Source organism: Haliotis asinina, chromosome 16 (assembly GCF_037392515.1).
Source record: "Haliotis asinina isolate JCU_RB_2024 chromosome 16, JCU_Hal_asi_v2, whole genome shotgun sequence".
Taxonomy (NCBI): Eukaryota; Metazoa; Mollusca; class Gastropoda; order Lepetellida; family Haliotidae; genus Haliotis; species Haliotis asinina.
In genome coordinates this window covers 48,889,104-48,900,389 of record NC_090295.1, presented here as the reverse complement: position 1 = coordinate 48,900,389, position 11,286 = coordinate 48,889,104, and positions in this window count along the sequence as shown.

Sequence of the window (11,286 nt, the reverse complement as noted above, 5' to 3'; positions counted from 1 at the left end):
TCAAGTTGTAATGCAATGCTTCGAATGTAAGTAAGGAAATACAACTTTATGCAGTGATATTATCATTTATTTCATACCCTGAAATTCCTGAAAGTAAAACATTTCGTATAAAGAAGAGTGAGTTGGTTTTACGCCAGAAAATGTTTTCCACACGCAGTACCCATTTGGGAAATCGAACCCTAGTCTTCAGAGTGACAAGCGAACGCTTACCCAGGCTACTCACTGCCGTAGTAAGGGGTGAGTTGTGGAAAGATATGTGAGGAGATATCACGAATGCGTGCACACGAATATCCTAAAGGGGGCTCTATAAAGCATTTCATACAATCAATTTTATTCATCAAACGTATTAAATGGTACAGTGGTCGACGTTATGCTGGCTGCGGTCATTTGCCTCTATGTTTGTTTTGATTAGTGCTATCGAGTGATGATGGTGACTGTTGATATTATTGATGCCCTGGCCATAAGAACGGGTCTGCAAAATCTTAGTAATACACACATGGAGGTAGACATTGGACAGTGTCAGATTCAGTGTGCATATGTTAGCATTGTAGAGTTGCTTGTTACACGCGATTATGCAATAAAGATGTTGACTATCCAAAGAATTTTGTTTTCCTTTAAAACAGAATTGAATACCACAGGACACACGCGACACACAATCATTCAACAGGGATATTAATTAAATAGACTTGTGACAAACACTTCTTGGAAAACATTCAGCTGAAATTCAACTACCGAGAGACTCGAAGATAATAAGACAAGTGTATTACGCTAGTATTATGGCTTGGGTACAAGCGTTCATGATATATGAATTATCAGAAGTTTGAAAAGTGGTAAAAGCGTCATGGTGACCTTGAAAATAAGATCAAGGTCACTAAAATCGATTGTTGCCTGTGTAATCCCCCAATGTAGGCTGTCGCCAAATTTGAAGACATTGGGTACAACATTTCACGAGGTATCGTGGTAACAAGAGTTTGTTAAGTTGTCACAGCGTCTTGGTGACCTTGAAATTGAAACAAACATAATTTGAAGATATTGGTTACAACATTTCACGAGGTATCATGGTAACAAGAGTTTGTTAAGTTGTCACAGCGTCTTGGTGACCTTGAAATTTAAACAAACATAACTTGAAGATATTGGTTACAACGTTTCATGAGATATTGCGCTAACAAGAATCGGGACGCACGGACGGATGCTGCGGAATACATAGTCCCCCGTTCCGCGTTGCGACGGGACAATACGAACATGGAGCCAATGAGACAAAGATTGGATAATCATAGTAATATAATGCTTCCTTCGAAAAAAGGTCCAAGACATAAGGTCACACTTTGAACAATGGGCAGACTCGAAGATATGATACCTATAATAAGAAATAATGAGATCAGTAATCTTTATTCGAGCGTCGCGTAATTAAACGATAACTGTTTTAAGATTGAATGTTTCCCGTCTGATTCCACTTTGCCACTTTGTATCATTAACGTGATAACATTAACGTGATACAAACATCGGTAATGTAAGTAACATGGAGTGACAGTCCACCATCCCGACGCCTGCCCTGCAAAGACGCTATACACAAGGATCAATGGCAAGAGGGATGAGTATGAATAACAAACCCACCCCACATATAAGGGCCATTCTGCAGAACAAGACGCAACGGAGGCACTACCACAGAAAGGTTTTGTATCCTTGTCAGGCTTAAGTGAAGACGGTTTTGATCTGCTTCTAGAACTAGCAGAGATGTAGATTGGAGATGGACGTCAGAAATGTGTCTCCGTTGTTGCAGAAAGACACAGACACCAGTGCGCCACCGTCATTACATCACTGAATTGGTTCATCTATTGATCAGCTATCCGTAAATGCGTTCATATACTTGAAACTGTTTTGTGTTGTTTATCCGATATCAATTTGCCTCAAGCAGGAAATAAACGCAAGACCAGTCAATGACGAAGAAGAACCTACAATTGCTTTGTAAAGCATATTTTTGACCATCATGTTATTATACCAGCGGCAGGATTTGAGTGACAGATGGCCACTGTGCCATCATAACAGGTGTCGCGCGTGTGAATACATTTCATTTATGATTGCCAGCAAAAAAGCCCCAAAAACAACGGGCTATGAAAAAGGGATCAAATGACTTCAACTAACATAATATTTGTTATGTAAATGTTATTACTCGCAACCGAGAAAAGTACACTTGAGTATCGAGACGTTGTCTATGACAGCCGATCTTTTGTTTTTATTACGTATTCATACGGTGTTATTCCACAGTGTGTAGTAACACTGTAGATATATTAAACAATCTTATCTCCAACGGGCGGGTAATAATGTTCTTATATATGCAGTCAGTTCCTTGTATATCGTCAGTGATACACGTGGTTCACAATGTGCAACGGTCCCCAGATTGTATTGATCGGGTTAAGTAAGTGCAGTCGGCTTCAAATGTACTAATATTTGTTGATATACAATAGTGAAACTACTAACAGTGGCAAGTATATTGCTATACTACTCGGCTTCTTGGCGCCTCGACTGTCACGTACATAACGTTACTATTGTTGCATTCGGCTTCTTGGTGTCCGATATATTGCATTATGACACCAATTTTACATCTTATATTATTGAAACAGGTACAGCCTACTTCTTAGAGTGTTGTCACGTCAACAACAGCTGATCTATGAAAGTACTGACAGATGAAACACACTACATACATACACCAATGTGTTACGGAAGTCCTGACTGACGTATCTTCTGCACGTATCTTTACCACTATCATCCGTCTCATTAGTACTGACACAGCGAATCTATTAATGAACACATTTAGCTGGTTACTGGATTTCTGTTTGCCAGCTATAGCACATAAACATGATCCCATTCTTAAACACTATGTATATATCTGATTGTGTGTTTCGTTACACACTATCCAGTTGCTAGCATTAGTCTGCATCACTACCGTCACTCTATACGCTGATAACATTGAGCCAAAAGTTGAAAACTGGAAACATATATCCCATTAACTATGACCGGAGAAGGGTTGGGAAGAGTAGAGTCCCTGTTTGACTGACCAGTCCCTCAAACTGTCGACCTTAATCACGTTTTGCCACTTTTAAGTCCACGTTAATCACCTCAAGTAACACAGTAACACATGTTCAAACCCATTAATCGTGCTTTAAGTGCGTTAGTAGAGTCTCGAAGCCACATTGGCAGTATTTCAGCCATTAAGTTACAGAATTATAATAATTACAAATAAATCATGGACAAACGTCACAAATGACGGTACAACAAGTATAGTATCACAGACATTTTCAAACTACAAATTAAATTCAAAACATTTTAACCACACATGACAAGACAATATAAAAGTGGACTATGGATAGCCAGAACCTGAAAGCAGATAACTCTTCAAGGGACTATGGGGAGTTTTGCTTTCTCCATGGACCCAAGCTCGGTTTACACCAACACTTCAGCTTGTAGCAGATTAAACAAATGTAGCCATGCCTTAAAATGACACATATTCTGCGATTGACAAAAACTCCCAGATATGTCTTATATTAAACAAATATTGTTATATTGTGTTATCCCCACCAGATGTTCCTGCAGGATTGTAGCAACTTCTCACATCACTCACTTATTTCATGTTCGGTCGTCATCTTTCCATAATGTTTAGTGTGGAATGTTTTCTTCAAATCAATACCTATAAAAACTCTAATGATCACGTTTTCTCGTGCAGCTAAAGGCCGTGAAGAGGTAATCAATGCCAATGCGACATTTACCTTGTTCGTTTCGTAAAAATCATTACGGTTTATTTTAAAACTCCCACCAGATAGATGTACAGGTCATAAACCTGTCAGTATGTTTCTGTGTGCAGCTGCTTAAAGAGGTATTACACGCCCAATGGGTCCCGGAGCTCTCAGACGCACCTCCCATTACTTTGTCATTATCTATTGTTTATATGTATACCCAGCTAAGGACAAAACCTATTTTGGGTAAATGTCGTATTATTTCTGTGACAACAAGGACATTAGATAACACACGATCCAAGACAAAGGGTAGCTGCTTTAATCAGGCGTACGATAAATCAAGACTAGTTCCATTAGTCATCAAGCTTAGTCCCTTTTAGTAACACAGCGGCATATTTATGTTTTTGACATCAGTGAACAATCAACATTTATCTCAATCAACATATATAAGGGTGAACTGTGATCAGAAATCGGTAATTGCACGTTCGTAGTTCTATTTGAGGCACATCGTACAATTACGTGTGCAGGTGCAGTGGTTTCACTATAAACGTCTACATGTTGAAATGTTTATTTGGTCACTGATATTTTTGTGCACCCCACCTTCATCGCGACAAACGTGATCCCTGTGGTCTCCCGTCTTGGCTTTCAATAACGCTGATTTTGTAGCACAGACGACTGATGTCAATCTGCTCAATCTCTGTAAAACATAAAGTTCACGAACTTGTGATTGCATTGTATCAGGCTAAATATTTGGGTACTGGTTCTTGAGCTTAGTGGCATCATATTATTTTCCAAGCAGGACTACTAATGATGAATTCTTTGGTGACTGCCAACTTTCGCTCGGACTACATTGCTGCTTACCTCAGGCTGGACCTTGTGCAACTTCCCCATTGTTATCTAATTTAGAAGCTAAACCGTCAGACATTGATGCCAGAATAGCCGCGCCGAGACCAGTTTACGACTTACAAGAGAAACCCAGATTTCATATAATCTGCTCAATGAGGAAACATTGGAAAATTCAATACATGTAACGACTTTAGCATTTCATTGGTTACTGTGTTTCCTGTTTAAACCATGGAAGACACAAACATCATCACTTTCCCAGACAGGGTGAGGTATTTCGTCGGCCCTATTCTTGACCCGACCCCTGAGGTCAGCGTTAATGAAGTGCCAACCCACCTCGGGCTCCCACATTATGGGTTTCGGTGTCTGTTAACCAAAAGTAACACCTACGTTCGATTGCAAATGAGCGAGGCAATGGTTAATTGGAGATTGACTACCTTCAAAATTAGGGAGTGCATTGCAGTGTGGTCGACTAAGAGCCGTCTTCAGGGTTCATTGCAGACGGCGTGGCGGCAAGATCTTACTTCCTTCCTGTCAAAGTCTGAAAAAAGAAGTTATTATTAAGTAATGATGAAAACGGGAGAGAGTCTTCAACATACTTATGAAATTAATGATTGCGACGTATATTTCTGGCAAACTACTCGTCACAGAGACATTCCGATGGGTAGAACATAGCAAACCTGATGGTCCTATTAGACTTAAACTTGCATCATATGCGTGGAATCAAATCCGCCAAGACTCGCGGCACAATAGTCTCCGCTATTGGTATCCTGAGACCGATTAGATTTGTGGCGCCTAATGCGTGTTGCTTTCGAGGGAGTTCTGCAGCCAGATTGTTACATATCACTTGTTACGAGTGTGTATTTTCTGTATATTTTCTTAGTAATTAAATAATAACTATTATTGGGTCACAACGTTTAGTGTTTAGAAAAATAAGTGTGATGGGTCATATTTCGTATAATAGATAGTCAGCATATTTAGGATTTTGGCGGCAGGCTTTCCGAAGGTACTTGAGTATATACGTCATCAATATCTGCTGCCTGACCACTCACTGTGTTACATTCTGCATAACTATCTCTCTCTCGCCCTAAGACGTTGGTGAGTTTACTATATATTTTGTGACTCATTGCCTTAGAGTTTGTCTCATTTGTATTGTATTTGAAATCGGTATTGTGAAATTTACTTGCGACTTTATATAAGTTGCTATCTTTGCTTAATAATAATATTTGAATGTTTTAGATTTATCTTTGCTCTGTTTTGCTGGGTCACAGGGGATTTCTTACACCTTTCGTCACGGCAAAACTCTTAACCGTAACACACTTAACACATCTCGCTGTTTTTGGTATTATGGGACAGAATATATAGTCAGATTTGGACCAAACTAACACCTGATCGTCAGAGTGAGCATTGACTACATACAGGGATAACATGGCATGCATGAAAATACCAACCTGTCCACCAAGTCAGATCTCTTCAGCTCTCACTTACAACAGAAACATGCACTTTCAAGATCAATTCTAATCCTATTTGCTACGGTTGCCATTTATCCTAACTAAGGATAGGTGAAATGACCTCTTTGTGTGACATAGACTCGATACTAATCAGAATGTTTCACTGTTTCATCAGAAATCATCAGTTAGTTGTTTAAATGCTACGCAAGCTGGAACAGGTATCATAAATGTATATAGCGTCATGTTGTCACGGCGGTATTGGTGTGTGACGACATATAACACAATATAATGATTGTTCCATTCTATGAATAGCCGTAAAGACGTAAGGAGCCCTTGAACAAACGCTCTGCTCCAAAACGATCCGACAACATAAACTTATGAAAACTCAGGAACACACATTGGTGCATTAACTACCCAAGGAACTTTTTATCTCAAAGTTGAGCGTTTATTCAATGTGTGTTATGGGTACGGATTCTACGGAACCTTTCGTTACATTGTAAATGTGCAGGTGTTACATAGTTGTCCATACCCAGAAATACAGATCCAGTATCTCTTCTTGCCTTAACCCTTATCACAATCCTATATCTTTATATTGTCTAACTATGTTAGGCAGCTAAACATTGTCAGGATCTGCTGCCCCATGAACAGTTGGTTCAAATCCAGGTTTAAGTTTGCCACCAAGTTGGTCAACATCATACTGCGCTCGTTGGCTTCACCGACGTAGTAAACGAGTGAGAAACATTGAGATTCATTCGAATAAAGCCAGGTTTTTCTCGAAACATACGTTACAATGTCGTGGTGTAACAGGCCTAGTGTCTACAGCGGACGTAAATCTACCTCATTCATTCCTAATTACTTCGGATATGAACTGATCTTCAGCAATCCACTCCATGTTTTCTGTTAGTGTCAACTGAGGGGGAGGGGCGGTGTTCAAGCATGCACACTTGGCTGATGCATCTCATCTTGTCACTTGCAAAGATCAATGTTTATGACATCATTCAGTTCCATTAACTACATATCGAGATCATGCAGCTTACAGCTTGCGTTATAGTGCTACGTTACACAAAAACAAACAGAGAAACTAACAGAGAATGACCTCAGACTACTTCCATCGTGTATTCCATTACGTCCTTCAAGGCTCGTCAGTGTCTACACAACCAACAGTAATCATCCTGTCGTCACCAGCTCCGATACATTTTAACCAGATCACCTGTTCCTACGTACGCTGTTGAGACTTCGCTGGCGTGATGTAGGACCTAATCCTGTTGCTGTTATCATTAAATTTGAAACAAACTTTTTTTCCCAAGCAAAACTAATCAGTTCGCATCTAGACGCGAGTATTCCTAAGAGCAGAACAAATGTTGTTAATGTGTGCTGTGTCCTCCGAGAGGCGAAGATCTATTACTGTCGATATCCACTGTTAATGCTAGCTTAGGGTAAAATGTTGCTTGATGTTACTCGAGACTGATGGAAGAAAACAATTGGATATGGGCAATTTCAGCAATCCATTTGGCTGCAGTGTAGACGTTCTTCCTCGGGTGAGAGTTTTCCGAGGCTGTAAAATACAGATTTGTTTGCAATGGATTGTACTGAATTGTGGACGGACGACCTACGACTGACGGGTTAAGTGCTGAGGATTTGATAGTTTTACTGGTGCACAGAAGTCCCCCAGTTCCATCATAAGTCCTCTTGAATTTATCTGGGCTGCGCCAACTGCAAATCCAACTGGTGAAAGACCTTAATACTGAGCCATACGTACATCCTGTGCAGGGAAACAAATCTGTTTCCAAAACGAATTTTTACATTTGCAAGAAGTGCTATGTCTAGACTTCTACACAGTGGTAGTTAATGAAAATTAAAAACTGGTTTGCTTGCTCATCGTTCACGTGATTGTTTGGTTTAAGGCCGAGTTATGTGGCAGCCTGCCTCTGCACAGTCGGAGTGAAAATGTTTGCCTTAACGGCAAATTGAGTGAATCCCGGGTGCTACCGGTAAAAGATACGCTTACTGTTTTCACGATCGGCCAATGTTATTGCTTTTCTTCTGTGAAGCATTTATGAACCTTTTAAGGCAGTTTCACCCTTCACAACAAATGGAATATGTTTGCAAGAATAAGCAAGACTAGGCATTTCATTACGCAGCTTCCTTTTTTCATTTTTGTTATTTCTGTGAGTTGGCAAATGAATAATTGGTACATTATCAGAACGATAAGTACATTGTCACCTCACAATCAGTGTGAGGAAAATATATAGGCTACAATAGTCATAACGTGACGTGAAGTAAAAGAATTGTCTGCAGTTATTTCTCGCACAAATATAACATATTATGTGTTCGAGGTTTACACCGTGATGCAGTTTGACAGGGATATTCACACGGCCATTTCATCTTCTGTTTCTTCCATGCCGAGCGCCGGCCAGGACTCCGTACCTGTACCATCCGTACCTTGTCATAGGACACGACCAGTAGCTTGTACCATATTCCTCTCTAAGTCCTACTCACTAGACCACGACAGAGACGTACCACTCACTGGACCACGACAGAGACGTACCACTCACTGAACCACGACAGAGACACTACACCACGACAGAGACGTACAGGATGTGCAAAACATCGTGTGTCTGAAAAGAGCAAAATAATTAATGATATTGTGCTTGATTCTGAAACGTCCTCGGGTTCAGTAATGTAAGCATCAGGCTGCTGAAGTAAAGATTAAAGATTTGGGTTGTTCACTGGGGAAGACATCTTGCTGGGAATACTTTACATAAACAGTTGTCTATTAGCAAAACTTGTTTCTCGACCTGAAGAGTGTTCAGGAAAAACGGATGCGTTATTGGTGGTTAGTGTTGACCGCGATTTGATGCGTCTATTCTTGGTACTGTGAACGGAATGCCCGTGCACTTTAGTACTAGTTTTTCACTGCAATATAAAATCTAAAATACATATTGACCTTTCTGACATCAAAAGGCATTCAAGGGATAAATAACCGTTGCTGTTTGTCAGACAGCTTAAGTGATACACGGGTTGTTTTTATTTTTTCTTTTTGTTTTGTGGGTTTTTTTCTTTTTTCTTTTTTTTGTTTGTTTGTTTGTTTTGTTTTGTTTTGTTTCGTTTTCTCACAGACATTCGTGCAGTATTTAATGTTTTCATGAAATGTTCTCGGCGACAGATGAGTTAGTATTGTGGGCAGGAAGGCATCCCCATTCTGTGTTGGTAATGCCCTCAACCACGTTCCTGTAAGACTTTGGGTTAGTGAGAGATTTTATGTTGCTTTTAGCAATAAGCAACGGTATAAGGACAGGGACACGCCTTAAGGGGGATTACGCTCAATCCAGTTTCATTGTAAGCATGACAGGATCGAACCCAGACCTTTGGTGCGACGAGGGAACGCTATAACTACCAGGCTTTAGATTCGTTATAGCCACAGAAGATGGGCCCCTAACATATACAGTCACATAAAGTAAGGACTGTCGTATTGGTCAGTAATAACTGACATGACTGGTATAAACGCCTCAGATAATTCAAACGGGGCTCTCCAAAGCTGCATTTTGCATCTCATTGACCTTTAGGACACTAGAAAAAGTCACGAGACACATGAAGTAGGACCCCGTCTACATTTTGTGCACATATATCGATTTTTTGTTTCACACTTCCGAAACTGATACGTCTTATTGTATATTTTCATATTAATCATCCAGGTTTGAAAATTGGATTCTTTATTAATTTTCCGAAATAACCAAACAACAATATGAATGTCGGCGAATCTGAAAATATTACGATAGCGGCTTTTATATGACAGGTATTTGATGGTTTGTTATTCATTTCTTTAACTCAACCTTCTGAAGGAAGATACGTCATTCTGATACTAACACGTCATTCTGATACTAACACGTCATTCTGATACTAGATTTGTCAGTAGGAATAATAATACCTATATTCCGAGAGTAATTTTGCATTCTTTTTTATCACCACATTGGCATGATATGTAACGCCCATTTCTGGTGTCCCCCGCTATATTGGAATATTACTGAAAGCGGCGCAAGACCCAATTGTATCACTCGTGAAGCCACTCACCCTTACGATCGTCGGTGGAACATAAACTTAAGAGACATGCATCACATATAATTGAAAACAGCGTTATATTGACTATGCTAGACGTGCCGATAGTGCTACTACATGCCTGAGCTATAAAACATTACCGCTACAAGATAACTGAGCTACTACATGCCTGAGCTATAAAACATTATCGCTACTATATAACTGAGCTACTACATGCCTGAGCTATAAAACATTATCGCTACTATATAACTGAGCTACTACACACCTGAGCTATAAAACATTATCGCTACTATATAACTGAGCTACTACATGCCTGAGCTATAAAACATTATCGCTACTATATAACTGAGCTACTACACACCTGAGCTATAAAACATTATCGCTACTATATAACTGAGCTACTACATGCCTGAGCTATAAAACATTATCGCTACTATATAACTGAGCTACTACATGCCTGAGCTATAAAACATTATCGCTACTATATAACTGAGCTACTACATGCCTGAGCTATAAAACATTATCGCTACTATATAACTGAGCTACTACATGCCTGAGCTATAAAACATTATCGCTACTATATAACTGAGCTACTACACACCTGAGCTATAAAACATTATCGCTACTATATAACTGAGCTACTACATGCCTGAGCTATAAAACATTATCGCTACTATATAACTGAACTACTACATGCCTGAGCTATAAAACATTATCGCTACTATATAACTGAGCTACTACACACCTGAGCTAAAAAACATTATCGCTACTATATAACTGAGCTACTACATACCTGAGCTATAAAACATTATCGCTACTATATAACTGAGCTACTACACATCTGAGCTATAAAACATTATCGCTACTATATAACTGAGCTACTACACACCTGAGCTATAAAACATTATCGCTACTATATAACTGAGCTACTACACACCTGAGCTATAAAACATTACCGCTACAAGAAAACTGAGCTACTAGACACCTGAGCTCCACAACATTACCCTTACTTAGATAACTGAGCTACTAGATACTTCAATTGCATAGCATTACCACTACAAGATAACTGAGCTACTAGATACCTGAGCTGTATAACATTAAGTCCGTGGTAAAAAGAACAGGTTTCAGAAAGCTTGTCCGACGCTGCTTCTTGTCGGGGTTAGGTATAAATTCAAGAAGTATGTATCACGCATCATAAAAGGAAA